At 49.0% G+C, this 17940-nt stretch overlaps 1 long non-coding RNA gene across 6 annotated transcripts in view; it reads left to right on the top strand.

Moving 5' to 3' along the window:
- LOC140624859 (uncharacterized) overlaps nucleotides 1–17940 on the top strand; it is a 21518-nt gene continuing 3578 nt past the window's right edge. The window contains exons 1-4 of one of the 6 annotated variants that reach the window (XR_012024304.1): nucleotides 1–580; nucleotides 1236–1402; nucleotides 14428–14537; nucleotides 14646–16158. This is a non-coding gene — a long non-coding RNA (uncharacterized lncRNA). Of the gene's footprint in view, nucleotides 581–1235; nucleotides 1403–1942; nucleotides 2269–4036; nucleotides 4191–14427; nucleotides 16159–17940 lie in introns of those variants that run through there. The other 5 variants (XR_012024302.1, XR_012024305.1, XR_012024301.1 and 2 more) reach the window with 5 other exon arrangements.

The raw sequence follows: 17940 nt of genomic DNA on the forward strand, positions 1-17940 counted from the left end.
CCGCTCGGGCGACCTCCGCCCAGGGACCCGGAGGCGCCGGCGCTCCCGGAGCCGGGCTCGTGGCGCGACGGCCCCTGGGCTCCGCGCACCTGCCTGAGGCCACGGTCCGGCGCGGTCGCCGCTGGGGAAACGGCCGCCGTCCTCCGCGCAGGGCCCGCCCAGGCAGTAAGTGAGCAAGACCGTGGCGACGGCTTGGTCGAGCGGATGGTCCGTGGGGACGCGAGGGCACCTCCCGCGCGTGCCACGGGCTCCGACCTGGGAGCGGGCGGCCGGCGGCGGGTGCGGGGCCTCGACGCGCCCCCACGGCCCAGACACCGCGCGGCGAACCGGGCAGGATGCGGATCGCGGGGGCACGCGTGGACGCAGGAGGCCTTCCGCGCAGCGCCCCGGGGAGGAACCGGCCTCCGCAGGGTCCCCGCCGCGCCCGCCGTCGGTTAGCCGCGGGACGCCAGTGCAGACCAGACGGCGGGAAACCACCGCAGGTCAACGTGCCGAGTGCGGGACGCAGCTTCCTAGAAACCGCTGGGCGGGAGAAGGCGGGATCCTGTCCCCGCTCAGAGACCTGAGGATTTTCGGGAAGGTTCGTCTGGAGTCGGAGTTTGGGCGGGACGGCGGGCTGGGAACTCAGGTGGGGGGAAGGCGTGTGCAAAAAGGAGGAGGGTTTTTTTTTAAAGATTTATTTATTCATGAGAGACAGAGAGAGAGAGAGAGAGAGAGAGGCAGAGATGCAGGCAGAGGGAGGAGCAGGCTCCACGCAGGGAGCCCGACGCGGGACTTGATCCCGGGACTCCAGGATCACGCGCTGGACCCAAAGGCAGGCGCCAAACTGCTGAGTCACCCGGGGATCCCCAGGAGAAGGGTTTTTATAGATGATAAGGACATCAGCGATGAGGAGGACGGCGGGGCCTGTCTCGGGGCCTGCTTAGAAGAGGGTTCTGGAATGACCGACAGGGCTACCGAGGCGGTGGGTCCAGCCCACAGACTTTGCACCGGGCTGACCTCAGGCAGGCTGTGACGTGGCCAGATTTTATTAATTTTTAGGTTTTATTTATTTATTCATGAGAGATACAGAGAGAGGCAGAGACGCAGGCAGAGGGAGGAGCAGGCTCCATGCACCGGGAGCCCGACGTGGGCCTCGATCCCGCGTCTCCAGGGTCAGGCCCCGGGCCGAAGGCAGGGACCAAATCCGCTGAGCCACTCAGGGATCCCCAGATTTTCATTTTTAAATGGTTAAGTTGTTAGTGTGAATCACGAGTCGTGATGGCGGCGAGAGCTGGGAGACAAACCACCGAGTAGATCCTGGAGTCGAGGCGGCGAGACGGACACAGACGGACGGAGGCGGCGAGAGGCGAGCCCCCGGCTGGACGGGTGGGACGCGGGGCTGGCGGAGAGGAGACCGGAGGTAAGATTACTCCGCGGGAGGGACGAGGCCGGCGGGGCTCGGCGGGGCTCCCGACCAGGGCGGGGTATACAGCTCGAAGGCCGACGTCCCGGGGCCCTCCGGCCGGCGGCAAAGTCTCATTGTTCCGAGGCACTCACGCGCCCGGGCCTCAGGCGGCCAGAACCCCACGTGCACGCGCGTCCTTGCCCCGCTGGGCCCCACCGCCCCGCGTCTGCTGCCTCCACACCCACTCGGGGCGGCGTCTGCACCTGCCCCGGCAGCAGGCCCGTCAGGCGCGCCCGGCCGCCGAGCCTCCCTCTGCAGGAGGCCCGCGGCACCCCGCGGCACCCCAGGCCGCGCACTGCGCCCCCCGCGTTAGAGCGAACGCTGGGAGGTGACGGGCGCGTAGCTCTCCGTGCGTGTCTCCAGCGGCGCCTGGAACATAGCGGGGCCTCCGCGGTTGGTTCGCTTGTTTTGAACCTAAGAACACTGTAGCCTCATGTGCAAGCCGAAGAACTAAGACGGGGAGACCCAAGTACCCTTAGTAATCTCCCCCAATAGCAACGTCTGGAAAAACTCTAATAACACAACGAGGGTGCCGACATTACAGCAGCCAAGACACAAAACATTTCTGTCACCACAGAGATTCTTCATGGCCTCTGATAGTGGCTCACACTCCCTCCACGGGAAAGCTGCCCCGGGCCCTGGGGCGCTCAGCGGTTGAGCCTGTGTCCTCGGCTCAGGTCGTGATCCTGGGGTCGCAGGATCGAGTCCCACACCGAGCTCCCTGCGAGGAGCCTGCTTCGCCCTCTGCCTGTGTCTCTGCCTCTCTCTGTGTCTCTCACGTATAGATAAATAAAATTGACAAAAAAAAAAAAAAAAAAAAAGACCAACAAAGGAAAGTTGCTCCAAATATCACTATCAAACGAGGCCCATGAGAAGTAACTTTGAAAGACTGGAGAAGATCTAGAAGAATTCTATACTCAAATTGTCTCACAATTAATATAATTTTTTACATCAATTTAAAGAAACTTAAATGTGACAAATGGAAGCTGTGCTTTAAAGAAAAATGAGACAAAAATTGCTAATCAGCACAGCTAATTAGATATGGGCCGGAATCAAAAGATTGGCAAATCATTTCTACTTAAAGTGTATTTATTTAGGTTAAAAGAGAATTGAAGATGTACACACTTCTGTTAAGATTATTATTATTCCACAAAATCTTGCCATTTGCAACAACACGGATGGAGCTAAAGGGTATCATGCAGAGGGAGATAAGTCAGTCAGGGGAAGACAAATACCGTATGATCTCACCTGTATGTGGCATTTAAGAAACAAAACAGATGAACATGGGGAAGGAACAAAAAATAAAAAGATGAAAATTAAGAGGGAGGCAAACCATAAGAGACGCTGAACTCAAGGGAACAAATGGAGAGGAGGGGGAGTGGGGGGGTGAGGGGAGGGATATCGGGGTAACAGGCACGAGGGAGGGCACTTGGTGTCATGAGTTCTGGGTGTTGTATGCAACTGATGCATCACTGACTTCTACCTCTGAAACTAATTGTTTAAAAAAGAGGATTTATTCCATATTTTATAAAACTTTCTTATTAAGCCACTACTGATCCCAACCATCCTGAATAAAAGGCCTTCTGCCCAAGTCCATCAGTGTGGTCAAGTCTTTCAACTCTCAAAATGGGGCTCAAACTTAGTTCAAGGGAACCGCTGGGCACAATCACCCTCTTCTCCTGCTTCGCTTTTCTTCGGTTCAGGCTTTCCTCTCTTCCCAAGTTTTGGTCTCCTCTTCCAATTGCAAGACAAAGATGTCCATGAATATGATTTAAGATACTGAGATGAGATGCTGAGGAGGAGGAGGGAAGGTCCACATCCTTAACCAGCAGCAACCCACAGACGCTTACGTAAAAAGAACAAAAATGAAGCAAGGGGATGTGTAGGGGAAGGTGGCGATCAGAAAATGGGTTCAGGATGGAAGATACTACGTTTTAAGGCTTGTCCGCCTTCTATCCATCCTACCGGGAGCCAAACTTGGTCATGTGACTCCCTGCTGGGCTCCCCATTACCTAAAGACAATGCTTGAAGCCTTCATGTGACCTCTTGACACTCTGTTCCCATCCCTGGTCGTTTCTCTAGTTATATCACCTGAGACTACCTGATATCTCCTGCCATGTACTCCTCTCTCCAGAAACCCCACCTGACACCTTCCTACATACTCACTAAGCTGTGTTTTGGTGCTATTTCTTCTACCTGACTGCCTCCTCGTACGGCACTCGGTCCCCTTACTTCCTCTGGCTAGAGCCTGATTCTTTTTTTTTTTTTTTTTTTAGAATTTTATTTATTTATTCATGAGAGACACAGAGAGAGAGAGGCAGAGACCCAGGCAGAGGGAGAAGCAGGCTCCATTCAGGGAGCCCGAGGTGGGACTCGATCCCGGGACTCCAGGATCACACCCTGGGCCAAAGGCAGGCTCTAAACCGCTGAGCCACCCAGGGATCCCCTAGAGCCTGATTCTTACTCACTTAATAATTACTCACTTCGCTCATGACTTCTTCCACTAAGCTTTCCTGGGAGTCTCCTCTGACAATTCTGAGTTAGATGACTTGAGCCTATTAATCCATATTCTTTTTATCCAACCCACAGAAACCCAATTCAAGGGAGCTTTGGAGAACAAAGAAAATCTGTGCCACTCAAAAAGAAATTATAGGAAGAGCATCCCACAGAAAGAGATTTTACTGTGTCCATTTCACTGTGAAAAATCTGCACTGCTACTCTTAATACACGCTGTTAAAATCTGCTTATGTTTCTCCCTTCTGTATGCCTGAGGATACTTAGCTCAGGTTCCCCCAATGCCAAATGTAATGTCCGGTATGGTCAGTTCAATACATGTTGGCATGCTGGTTTAATAACGGCAATCATTACATTTTGGTGGAAAATTCAGAAAAGTGATATCTGGAGGGAATATTCTATATACAGGCGATCTTGTTTATCAATATAGATAAAGGACTTTATGGGGGCACCTGACTGGCTCAGTCGGTAGAGCACATGACTCTTGATCTCAGGCTTGTGAGTTCAAGTCCCATGCTGGGTGTAGAGATTACATAAAAAAAAAAAAAAGAACTTTTTTTTCAAAAAGAACTTGATGGATAATTTCAGAGTGAAGGAAAAAAGTATTAAAAATATCTTTGAGGACAGATGGCGATTCTAGGGTTACATTTGAACCTGAGAGAAAAACACAGACACCTTTCCATTGGGATGGGAGGAAAGGTGGTAAAGTCAGTGATGATGAAAGTGAGATCACAACTGGGGAGAGGAGCTGGAAGGGCTCAAGCCTGCTGGCTACTCCTTTCCCTCACAGGTAGTAGCTGACGCCATATGCTTCAGAGAGAGAAGACAGCGGTATTTGGAACTGGGGAAGGAGAACTGACAGAAGTAGTAACTTCCTGGAAAAACTTCTCAGGAAAATGGGAAAAGTTTCTTTCGAGGGAGGAGGAAAAGTAAAGTGAGGGATAATTTAATACCTCCTTTACCACAGGCCCCAGGCCTCACACAACAACCTGGAAATTCCATGAGTGTCCATGTGTCACTTTACCTGCTGAGTTGGCTCTTCCTAAAAGCAGTCTCTTCTATTCACCTCTATGCTTATTCCTATATTTTCAGCTACCTTTAACCTCCTTTCCCTCTTCCTGGGAATATGCTCAAGTCTTACCCTAAAAAGAACTTTTTAGGGGCACCTGTGTGGTTCAGTGGTTGAGCGTCTGCCTTCGGTTCAGGGCGTGATCCTCGGGTCCTGGGATTGAGTCCTGCATCGGGCTCCCTGCATGGAGCCTGCTTCTCCCTCTGCCTGTGTCTCTGCCTCTCTGTCTCTCATGAACAAATAAGATCTTTAAAAAAAAAATCGAAACTTTTTTGTTTCCATGTAACTACAATCTTTTCTCCTTCTCATCCCCAGAACTTCTGAAGAGTAGTAATTATTCCTTCTCTCCTTTTACTTACTTTCCATTCACTCTCTCCCCCACTGCTCTCTGGTTTTGGCTGCGGTATTACTGAAACAGCTTTGACAAGGGTCACTATCATCTGGTTACAAGGAACCGTAGCCTTTTTTTTTTTTTTTTTTAAGAACCGTAGCCTTTTTTAATCTTCCTTCTTTCTGGCATTTCTGAAAGCTTTTGAGTGCACTGACAATCCCCCTCCTTTGAAACATTCTCATCTTCTGGCTCTGGGCATAGCAATCAGAATCTGCATACAAAATAAAACATGATAGCGACACAATTCAAAAACCGTGGCCTGCATCCAGGCCATGCGCTTTCCTCTCCGTGTGGTGTTGGAGACGTTATTCGGCTTCTCCACGTCTCGGCTTCTGCAGCTACGAAACAGATATACTCACTTAGCAGCGATGTCTTCAGAACTGAGTCATGTAACACTTGAGAACTATCAAATGCCAGCTACATACCAGGTACTCTCTTGAGTGCCGGGGGTACACGAGTGGAAAAGGAAAAAGACAAAAACCCCTGCATTATCCAGCTGGGAAGGGAAACAATACATAATAAATATAGTAAATACGTATATGGCATAGTACGTTAGAGGATGATGGCGATGATACAGGAAATTTAAAATTAGGAACGGGGATTAGAAGAGTCTCAATGGTGAAATGGACCGCAATTTTAAACAGCAAGGCCAAGATAAGCCTTATTGAGGAAATGACATCAGGGACGCCTGGGTGGCTCAGCGGTTGAGTGTCTGCCTTTGGCTCAGGTCGTGACCCCGGGGTCCCGGGATCGAGTCCCACATCGGGCTCCCCGCAGGAGAGCCCTTCCTGTGTCTCTGCTCTCTCTGTGTCTCTCATGAATAAATAAATAAAATATTTTTTTAAAAGAGAGAGAGAAAATGACATCTGAACACAAATTTGGAGGCAAGAGAATTTATCATGTAGAAATTTGAGAAATAAGTGTTCAAGGCAGAAGAAATAGACTGTGTAAAATCAGCCAGAGATGAGTTCAGAGAGGTAAGGAAGAGTGGAGTGTGCTCTGGGAGGTCATTACGAGGAGGCTGGCCTTTACTGTGAGTGAAATGAAAGCCTGCGTGGGGTGCCGAGTGAGAGGCGACATCCCCTGTAAGTGGGAGAGCAGGCCCACTGTGGCTGAGGAGCAGAGGACCTGAGCCAGGGTCCAGGGAGCTATTAACTCGATCCTGGTGAAAGACAACGGTTGTACATATCAGAAAGGTGATGGCAAGTTGGGCAACAGTGGTAAGAAATGATTAGACTGCCAGGCAACTCTTGAACGTGGAAGCTCAAGCATTTTCTAGTTTGGTTGGCCGTAAGAGGAACAGGAAAGACATGCATCATCCCAAGGTTGGGGGGCTGGAGCAACCAAAATTAAAGTTTGCATTTTCTGTAACGGAAAAGAGGGAATAAATGTCATATCGCAGAATTCCTACATCAAAATACTCCACTGGGCTTCTAAGACGATGCACTGATCCCCCTCCTCATCTCATGGGGTTGGAGCATCCTTGAAGTAACTTCATACACAGAATATTATTCGTTTTGATCTTTAGAGTCATTATTTAGAAGAGCAGAGAAGGTACCATCCCCCATGCAACAGACGAGATGACCAAGGCTCAAGAGTCAAGACACTAACCTGAGGCCCCGGTGAGGTTGCACACAAGCCCTGGGGCTTTGTCTCTATCTGCTGACCATTAGGCCGCTTAGGGCTTTCTGAGAATTGGGGCAGTGCAGGATAGCTTCAGGACCGTGCAGCCCAAATCCTTCCACGTCATACCTGAAGAAACAAATTCAAGAATCTAAGCAAGCTAAAAAAAAAAAAAAAAAAAAAAGAATCTAAGCAAGCTACTTGAGTCGCCCTGATTCTACTTTTGAAACCTCCGAGAGATTCCTAAGGACTAGATGGAGACTCCACTTCGGATGCTGAATGACTAATGTCCTACGTCTTTCAATCAGAAAGATGCCCAGTGGTCCAGGAAGGAAACCTGAAGACACTAACGTCCTAGGAGCCAAAGGACGAAAGCGTCTGGGGCAGGACAGTGTACTTCATCGAACGCTGCTAAGCAGAAAGGATGAGGCCTGAGAAGTGGCCACTGGCTTTATCAACATGACAATCACTGGGGACACCTAGACGAGAGCAGCTTCAGGGTACCGACGGGTTGAAGCAGAAGCCTGACTGGAGAGGCTAAACATGAAGAAAAGAGAAAACTTGAAAGCAGCCAGAAGTCTACTACAAGTTGGAACATTGGAAAATGAAATCAAAAGAAGATATTTTTCCTCTCTTTTGTTTATTTTTTTATTTCATTTAAATTCAATTAGTTAACGTATCATGTATCATTAGTTTCAGATGTAGAGTTCAGCAACTCATCCGTTGCACCTAACCCCCGGCTCTCCTCGCATCACATACCCTCTGAGTGCCTATCACTCAGGTTCCTCACCACGTCCCTCCCCTCCAGCAACTCTTAGGTTGTTTTCTAGCCTTAAGAGTCTCTTATCATTGGTCTCCCTCTCCAAAATCATCTTATTTTATTTTTCCTTCCTTTCCTCTATGATCCTCTGTTTTGTTTCTTAAATTCCACATATCAGATAAAGGGCTGGCATCCAAGATCTATAAAGACCTTCTCAAACTCAACACCCAAGAAAAAAAGTAATCCAGGCAAGAAATGGGCAGAAGGCATGAACAGACATTTCTCCACAGAAGACATACACGTAGCCGACAAGCACATGAGAAAATGCTCCGCATCCCTGGCCATCAGGGAAATACAAATCAAAACCGCCAGGAGATCCCACCTTACGCTGGTGAGAATGGGGAAAATGAACAAGTCGGGAAACAACGTTGAGGAAGATGCAGAGAAAGAACTCTTCACTGTCGGTGGGAGCGAGGCCGGGGCAGCCGCTCTGGAGCACGTTGTGGAGGTTCCTGGGAGAGCAGGGGATTTGTGGGCTAAGGGGAGCAGCTCAGCAGAAAGGGAAAAAATGCCGGGGATGTAGGAGCTACAGGTAAAAACCATGGGGTTAACGCCCTCAAGTCTGCAAAAGAGATGAAATCCTGTGCCCCAGGGGAGAGACTGACGTTAGAAACGGGAAGAACGTGGGGTACAGAGACGGGAGGCTGCTGGGCCGGTAGATGAGAGCGGGGCGAAGCTCCTGGGGTGCTTGCGAGTACCCTGGAGGCAGGAACGGCCCGAGGAAGGTGGGGGGAAGGGAGAGGGGCGGGAGGGGAGGGGAGAGCCCGAGTGGGGAGCAACGAACTAGGCCGAGGCGGCGTGAAGATGCCTTCGCGTGCGGGTCCAGGCCCAGGCGCCCGCAGCCCAGGCGGGGGCCCTGGGGGTCAGCAAGCGGTGGCCGCCCCCGGCGTCATGCACAGGCCCCGACCCCTGCCCGAGGCCTCGGAGGACCTGCGCTGACCTGCAAACTGCTGGACACGGGCTCAGGCGGATCCTCGCGCTCCTCGCCCTCGCCCGGCGCTCCACAGGCGCTCCAGGCCCGCCTCCTGCGCCTGCCCTGGCTGCCTGCGCCCGGGGGCGGGGGCGGGGGCGGGGGCGGGGCCGGGCCGCGGGAGGCCGCTCCCGAGGCCCAGGCTTCCTTCGCGGCCCAGGTCGGGGCGGCCTCCCCGACTGCGCCCGTGGGCCGCTCTCGGCAGCCGCCGCCCCACCAGCCGCTCCCCCAGCCCCGGGGCGACCCACGGCGCGACACAGCCCAGGCCCCTGGGGCCCCGCAGCCCCGCCGCGCCCACACCCCGACTCCCAGCCGAGTGTGGGACCCAGGAAATTCAACAAAAACCCCCTACCCCTGGACGAGCAGAGCAGGACTGATTCTGTTTTGTGCTGCACCCGCCACCTCCCCTATGACCCCCACATGACCTGCTCATTGCTTAAGGCGCTGCCCCCCCCCCCGCCCCCAGGCGAGCCGCTGGGCACACCCTAATCGGAAATCGGCTCATAACGACGTAACCCTGCCTTGTGCCCGCCAAGCCTGCGCGGATTCTGACCGAAGGAATAGGCCAGCTCAAGGGGATCCTATAGGGAAGGGGTAATTCAATCGGCCGCCTGCGTGTGGACCCACGGGACTGCGCAACTTTCTGCGTATCCCACGGGCCACTGGCCCCTCCAGAGCTGCCACGCCTCGTCGTCTGGGGTCGAGTCCCCGCTCCGCTGGGCCGGTGCACTTGGACCAAGCCCGCGCTTGTAATAGACCCTCGTGCGTCTGCATCGGCGTCGGCTCCTCGGCGGTTTCTCGGATACACCGAGCGCCAGCACCGTCCCCGCCCAGGTCCGCGCCCCCGGGCAGCCGGGCCACGTCGCGCCCCGGGGCCCCTCCTTCTACTCCCTTGCCAGAGGCGCCTCGGGCTCAGCCGCGGTCGCGGAACCTGCAGAACGTTCTCCGGGGCCGCAGGAGGCCGGCGCCTCGGTCACCCCTCGGTCACCCCTCGGTCACCCCTCGGTCACCTCTCGGTCACCGCGCAGCCCGCGGGGCCACGGGGCGCCTGCGCGGCGGCTCCTCCAGGCCGCGGCGGGGCCTCAGCTCCCGGAACACTGCGGTCAGCGGGGCAGCGCGGGGCGCCCGGGGCCGGCCCCCGCCCCCCAAGCCGGGTGCCCCCCTCCCCGAAGCCCGGTGTCCCCCAAGCTCGGTACCGCCCATCCCCCTCCCCCAGCGTGGCGGGCTCTGTCTGCATCCACGCGCCTGGAATCTTCATTCCTGGTTTCCCGGCTTCTTTCTGTGTGTGTGTGTTTGTTCCAGATATTTGCAAACAAAAGGCAGCAGGTAGATGGAAAAAGCTACAGTCCTGTCAACGATAAACATTCACGTCCCCAGGGCGCCCCGGGGGGGCTCCGCGGTTGAGCATCTGCCTTCGCTCAGGGTCGCGGATCGAGTCCCGCGTCGGGCTCCCCGCACCGAGTCTGCTTCTGCTTCTCCCTCTGCCTCTGTCTCTGCTTCTGTGTGTCCCTCAGGAATGAATGAATGAATGAATGAATGAATGAATGAATGAATGAATGAAATCTTTTAAAACAAACATTCGAGTCCTAACTCCGCTTCTTGACCTTGAGCAAAAACTCTAAAATCTCTGTTCCTCAGTTTTCCTGAAGGTATTGAAGAAATAGTATATTCTTTGCCTCACATGGTTGTCATAATAAAATACACACCAAAAAAAAAAAAAAAAAGCCACCACCACCTTCGCGGGGCCTACCGCAGCTCCTCCTCCGGGACTACCCCCCCCCCCCCCCCCCGCCCACGCCAGAGGGAGCTGCGGGATGCGCCCCCAGCCCGCTCACACCCTCCCTGGGCGTCTTTCCCTGTGGCCGGGTAGAAGCAGAAAGCCCCGTCGGTCCCATTCCACTGCAAATTAGAAGTGTAAGTGGCATTCTTGGCATCTTCAGGCTAGAATGGAACCTTTGGGAGGCTCCTAAGACTAGGTCTCTACATTGAGGTGAGATCACACCCAAACTATCTCGGAAATATAAATTTATCAGCTTATAAAGACCTCGAGAGAACCAACTCTAAATCCTCGCCTTCAAGAGGGTATCTTAGGGCTTAACGGTTAAATTTAAATTCCTCGCTCTCAGTCTCAGGTTCGCTTGTGCACACTTGGGGAGTCAGCAAAAAGCTGGTACGATTTGTTCAACATTTACCCTTTATGTGTTTGATGACAGTTCCTAAGACAATCTTCATGTGAGTATTGAGTCTAAAATTCACACTTGCCATGGCAACTGTTGTTTCTATATTTAAAAAACAAATCATGCAAGATCTCCGACTCACTGATGAGGACTTTCATGAACATAATACAAGTACTTTATTTCTAAAGTTATGGATATTGAGGAATCTATTTATAAGAAAAGAGATTGGGCAACAAATTTGCAAATCAAAACACGCTTTAAAGCTAAAATTACCGTTTCTAAACTAAGTAGCTGAAAAAAATAAGATTATTAGTTAAAATAGGTACATACATTATTCAAATGATAGAGCTAACATTTTAAGCTTAAAATAACTGATAAACAAATGTCTAATTGATATTCATTTATTCTTGTCACTATATAACCAGAACAGTGCAAACTAGTTTTGTATGGCATCATTCACAGAAAGAGTATTCCAACATCCTTTACAAAATTAAAATAATGCATAATATTAATTTTGTTTGTTTTCAGTTTCTGGGACATGTCTGACATATATTACCAGACACATTCAGTCTCCATTTGCTATTTTTATTGTAAATCCTGATGAAGGGTGTTAGCATTGCACTCAACAAAATCCATTCAATGATTGATTTTCTTAAACCAATATGAAATTAGCCTAGTAAAATGCAGTTACTTAAAAACATTAATTAAATGTCTACGTTTGTTTATCATCCCTGCTCCCTTGTGCCCTATTTAACTGCATAACCCGGCAGAACTAGCAGTCTCCATTTGTATTTATTGACAAATTTCCCTTTATAAGATCTGAAATGCCAAGAAAGTACTTGAAGTTAGAAGTAGGGAAAAGGGGACTAGGAAAACCTATTTTTAGGGGCAACTGGGTGGCTCAGTCGGTTGGGTATCTGATTCTAGATTTTGGCTCAGGTCATGATCTCTCACTGTACATGGAACCTGCTTAAGATTCTCCCTCAATCTCTGCCCCTCCCCCCATTCACACATGCTCACTCTCTCTCTCTCTCTCTCTCTCAAAAAATAAAAAATAAAATAAAATTTAAATTTTAAAAAGTCAATTTTCGTATGTAAAGGTATTGTGAAAACGAGAGTGAGTTTTCTGTTAGAAGAACAGGTTACAAATAAAGAAAGAAGGGTAGAGTGAAATCTCTGGTAGTAAATTAAAAATTAAAGGTATCAGTTTTTAATATAAATATGAATAGATATGAAAATAAATACAGATATGTTTATATGCATGGACTAGTTTACGTACATTTATTGCCCAGTTATACATTTATTTTCTCCAATGAGAAACCCTAAAGAGCAGTACTATTCCAGTAGTAATGAGAATATCTAGCTCCCGAATCTTAGTTTCTAAATACTTTTCTCCAGTGAAAAAAACAGAACCTTTGGAGGAAGAGTGGATTCCAGGGCCAATGTTAGAAAAATATGAGACAATTCTGGAATGTCTTGTGCTACCAAAAGGAAAGGAAATGCTAGAAAATTATGAGAACATATTAAAGAACAACTTGAAGAATTTTGATGGCCAAGTCTGGGTCAATCTGAACAGTGACACAACTGATATATTGGATTGTAATCCACAGTTCATCATGATATGAATAAACAATTGAATAAACATATAAACGAGAAGGGATGGCTTTTATGACAGTCAAATTCTAATTAATAGGTATAGATGGAATGAAGGAAATAGAAAATCACTATTAGGAAAACACCACAGTAATAGTTCTTGCAGGCAAGAGCCACAGATGGATGCTAAAATGAGTAGGTAAAAATATGATAAGAAACAGGATATTTGCATCATTTCAAAATATCTCTTCATAAGACACTTATTAATTAAAAATGAAAAAAATAACCTTAGAGTGGAGAAACACAGCAAAGCCTATCCTAAACAAGCGAGGAAAGTTGGAATTGCATAAGATCTCATGAATTAAGATATGCCTTCATACTACACCTCCTGTTATGATAATAATGAAGAGGTTTCAACATTACTTCTGTGATATTCATGCCAAAAAATGCATAACTTGAATTTAATCATAAGGAAAAATCAGATAAACCCAGGTCCAGTGACATTCCACAAAATAACTGGTTCCTGCTCTTCAAAATGTCAAGGTTATAAAAGACAAAGAAAGACTGAAAAACCATAATAGGTTGGGGAAGGCTAACAAAATATAACAACTTATGGCTAAGTGGGACTCTGTATCAAATCTTGGACCAGAAAAGTGTCATTAGTGGGACAACTGGGAAAATTCGAAGTCTCTAGTCAATGATATTACTGTACAAATGTTTATTTTTTGCTGTTATTAATTTTATCGTGATTTGGCAAGAGGCTAACATTAGGGGGAGTTAATAGTATATATGAGCTCTCTCTTTTTGCAACTTTTAGTAGGTATAAGATGATTTCCAATTAAAAGTTAAAATAAGTCCATCTCAGGGCACCTGGGTGGCTCAGTGGTTCAGTGTCTGCCTTTGGCTCAGGTTGTGATCCTGGGGTCCTGAGATCAAGTCCCATATCAGGCTCCCTGCAGGGAGGCCGCTTCTCCCTCTGCCGGTGTCTATGCCTTTCTCTCTGTGTCTCTCGTGAATAAATAAAATCTTAAAAAACAAACAAGTCCATCTCCATCCATTCTCATGAGCTTCAGGTGACAATACTTTTTTACCTTTGTATCGTGGTTGTCTACTGGAGTGAAACAAACTACTCCAATCTTAGTGACATAAAGCAATATTTATTATTGTGTCTCATTATCAGGAGTTTTTTTTTTTAAGATTTTATTTATTTATTCATGAGAGACACAGAGAGAGGCAGAGACACAGGCAGAGGGAGAAGCAGGCCCTCTGTGGGGAGCCAGTGTGGGACTCAATCCTGGGACTCTGGGATCATGCCCAGAGCTGAAAGCAGATGCTCAATCATTGAGCCACCCAGGCACCCCTCATTATCAGGAGTTTTAATCTGAAATCATCTTATACTTACTGAAGTTGCAAAAATAGTGCAAAGAACTTTTATTTTTTTTATATAAATTTATTTTTTATTGGTGTTCAATTTGCCAACATATAGAATAACACCCAGTGCTCATCCCATCAAGTGCCCCCCTCAGTGCCCATCACCCAGTCACCCCCACCCCCGCCCTCCTCCCCTTCCACCCTCTCTAGTTCGTTTCCCAGAGTTACGAGTCCCTCATGTTCTGTCTCCCTTTCTGATATTTCCCACTCATTTTTGAAAGGGGATAAAGGGGAAAGGAGAAAAAATGAGTGGGAAATAGCAAAGAACTTTTATATATCATTCACCAAATTTCTCCTAATGTTAATTTCTTATATAATCATAATATAATTAATGAGCTTAAAAATGAACATTAATACAATACTACTACTATTATTATGTATTATGTGTCTAGGGGCTGACTGGACTGGACTGTGTGGTTCTCCCTCAGAGTCCTCCATGTGGTGAAGTTCAGACAATGACCATGACTGAAGTCATCTGGAGGCTACAATTACCATATTTGTGGTATATGTCCTGCATTTTGGGAAACACTGATCTACTTGAACTCTCTCCAACACGAGCCTTCTTGATTGTTTATATTCTCTTGCTAAATCATTGTTCTCTCTCTAATAGTGACATGCTCAGGATTTTATAAAATATCTGCAAAAGACACCTTTAACAAAAGACTGCTATACAAATATGCAAAGAACGTTTAAAACTCAACAATGAGAAAACAACCCAATTAAAAATGGTCAAGAAAACCTGAACCGCCACCTCATCAAAGAGGATATGCAGATGGAGAGTAACCATATGAAAAGATGTTCAATGTCGTATGCCCCTAGATGGTGACAAATCGAAACAACGATAACATACCTACTACACACCTATCAGAATGGTCAGACACAAAACACTGATGATATTGAATGTGTGTGATGTCATGGAGCAACAGTCACTGCTGGGAGGAACGCAAAGGGGCACAGCCACTTTGGGAGACATTCTGGTGGTTTCTGATAAAAGAAAACATCCTCTTATTATATGATCCTGCAAGCACCCTCCTTAGTATTTACCTCAATGAAGTGAAGACTTATACTCACATGACAGGAGCTCCATCCATATTTATGGGTTTGCCAGAACGGAGAAACAACTAAGACATCCTTCGGAACATCCATGCAATGGAACAGAAATCAGTGCTTAAATAAGTGAGTGATCCAGCCAGGAACAGACACTGAGAAAACTTAAAAGCATCTAAGTAAGGGAAAGGCTACGTACTGAATGAGTGTAACTGTATAACCTTCTGGGAAAGATAAAACTATGGGGACCCTGAAAAGATCAGTGGTTGCCAGGATTAGAGCAGAGGGAGGGACGAATAGAGCACAGAGGATTCTTAAGGCAGTGGGCCTACTCTGGTGCTAGCACACTGATGAGTACACGATATTGTACGTTTGTCACCCATAAAATGGACACCACCACGGGAAACTAATGAAAAGAAAAAAGAGTGGACTCTAAGGTAAACTAAGGTCCCTGTGTGGTAACAATGTGTTCATGCAGGTTAGTTGAGTGTAATAACTACAGCACTCTGGTGCAAGATGCTGAAAGTCGGGGAGGTTGGAGGTGTGTGAGGACAAGGGGTATATGTGGGGAATTCTTGTGCTTCCCACTCAGTATTGTTCTGAACCTTAAAACTGCTCTAAAAAATTAAGTTTATTAATTTAAAAATTAAAAAAAAGTCAAAGTGGGCAAATATGACACTTTATGGAAATACTTCTTAAGTAAAATACCAAAAGTGCCAACTACAAATGGAAAGACTGATACATCTGATTACATTAAAATAGAAACTTCTGTTAACAAGACACCCTAACAAAATTTTTTTGAATGCTACAATCTGTGAGAAGATATTTGTAACTCGTGTATGTCCAGAACACATGTAGAGAAAAATACAGATTATTCAATAGCAAAGCAGCAGAGAAATGAATAAGGACGCACAAAGCAGGGAACCCAGATGACCCACAGAAGTACAACAGGTGCGTCTCCAAACTAGTAATCGGGAAAACAGAAGCTAAAACCCTCAGTGAGATAGCAATCTTTTACAATCACCAATTCAGTAAAAAAAATTTCAAAAGCCCGATACTGGTGTGGAAGTGGAGAAATCCGACGTTTCCACGCAGTGACAGGAGGCCAGTCGGCCTGTCCACTCCGCAGAGCCACCGGCGGTCCCCGGGACTCCCGGACCCCGTCCCGGACCCCGTCCCGGTCCCCGTCCCCGTCCCCGTCCCGTCCCCGTCCCCCGGGAGCTGAAGGGGCCGCGCGGACCGCCCGAGGGCCCCGGGTCCCCGCGGGTCCACCGGAGGCAAAGGGCGAGTAGTGACCCCTCTGGGCAGTGCGGCCCAGCGTGAGCACCGGGTCCAGCTCCGGGCTGAGGCCTACGAGGATGACGGACCGACGGACGGACAGACTTCGCCAAAGGCCCCGTGGCCTCCCGCATCCGCTTAAATAGGTGCACCTGGGGGCGGAGGTTGGCGGCCCTTGGCTAGGGGCTCGGGCGGAGAAGGCGTTAGAGAGAGAGGGAGGGGGAGGGGGAGAGGGATGGGGAGAGGGGGAGTGGGGAAGGGGAGGGGGAGTGGAGAGGGGGAGTGGGGAGTGGGGAAGGGGAGGGGGAGGGGGAGAGGGGGAGTGGGGAAGGGGAGGGGGAGGGGGAGAGGGGGAGGGGGAGTGGGGGAGGGGGAGAGGGAGAGGATAGAGGGAGGGGGAGAGGGGGAGGGGGAGACCGCGGGAGAGGCCAGAGGGAGAGAGGATCTGAAGCAGCTCTCTGGCCGCGGGGAGTCCCCCGGGGGCTGTGGGGCGGCACCCTTGGGGGGAGGTGGGGCGGGCCCCCCCCCCCCCCCCCCGCGAGACTGTGCTGGAGCGGAGGGCGCACCCTTAAGGCGCCCACGGGTGTGGGGGGGGCGGGGGCGCTGGGGGGGGGAGGGGGGCCAGCCCCGTTCGGTCCCGAGCCCGCAGCCACTGCCCTTGCGGGCGGCCCGAAGCCTGGACCCTCCGGGCGGGCGGCAAGCGCGGTGCGGGAGCAGCAGGTGCGCGGATCCTGAATTCCCTCCACGGAGGCTCCGGGCGGCGCCTGCAGGCCCGCGTGGGGGGCCGTGGGGGGCCGCCGCTCGCCCCTGGGCCCTGGTGCCACGCCTCGCTCTCGTGGCCTTCTGGACAGGAAGAGTCTGATTCTGTGTATTAATGGGCAGAAAAATGTTATGTCTTCTATGGCATACAAATTAAACACATGGGGAGGTGGAATCAACTCCGTTTCTTACTGGATAACATCTTGCACTGTTTGAATTTTCAAATGGCACACACTGTCTTAGTGATTTTATATATTAATGAAATGATTTTTCAAATAATGGACCTTTCCTTAATAAGCAAACACAAGCAATACGTGCTTGTTTTTCAATACACAGACTAAAAATATGCAAAATAGAAAGAAACTGTCATCTCAAGATACCTCCTGGCAGGTACATAGTTATGTAAATTAAGTTGTAAAAATACTTTTAACCTGGTTAGTAGAGTTTTGTTACATGTGTCTTTCTCTTATAGAGTGATCATCTTTCCAGATAAACGCAATATTCTGCAACATTATTTTAATAGCTTCAAAATATTCCATTACAGGCATGTCTTAAACACCTTTATAATATACATTTAGTTTGCTTCCAATTCCTCAACATAACCATAAACATTAATGCACTTTTCTGAATAAATCCTTATAAAGAAGTTGAAAGGGTGCAGATCTTAAGGCCCTTACCTATGATGTAGGATTATCACATGAAAGGTGGAACCCACTTGTATTCCAACCCACATATATTGCAGAGCTACCAGCCATTTTTTTTTTTTTTTTTTTTTTACTTATTTATGATAGTCACAGAGACAGAGACAGAGAGGCAGAGAC

This window comes from Canis lupus, chromosome 35 (assembly GCF_048164855.1).
Source record: "Canis lupus baileyi chromosome 35, mCanLup2.hap1, whole genome shotgun sequence".
NCBI lineage: Eukaryota > Metazoa > Chordata > Mammalia > Carnivora > Canidae > Canis > Canis lupus.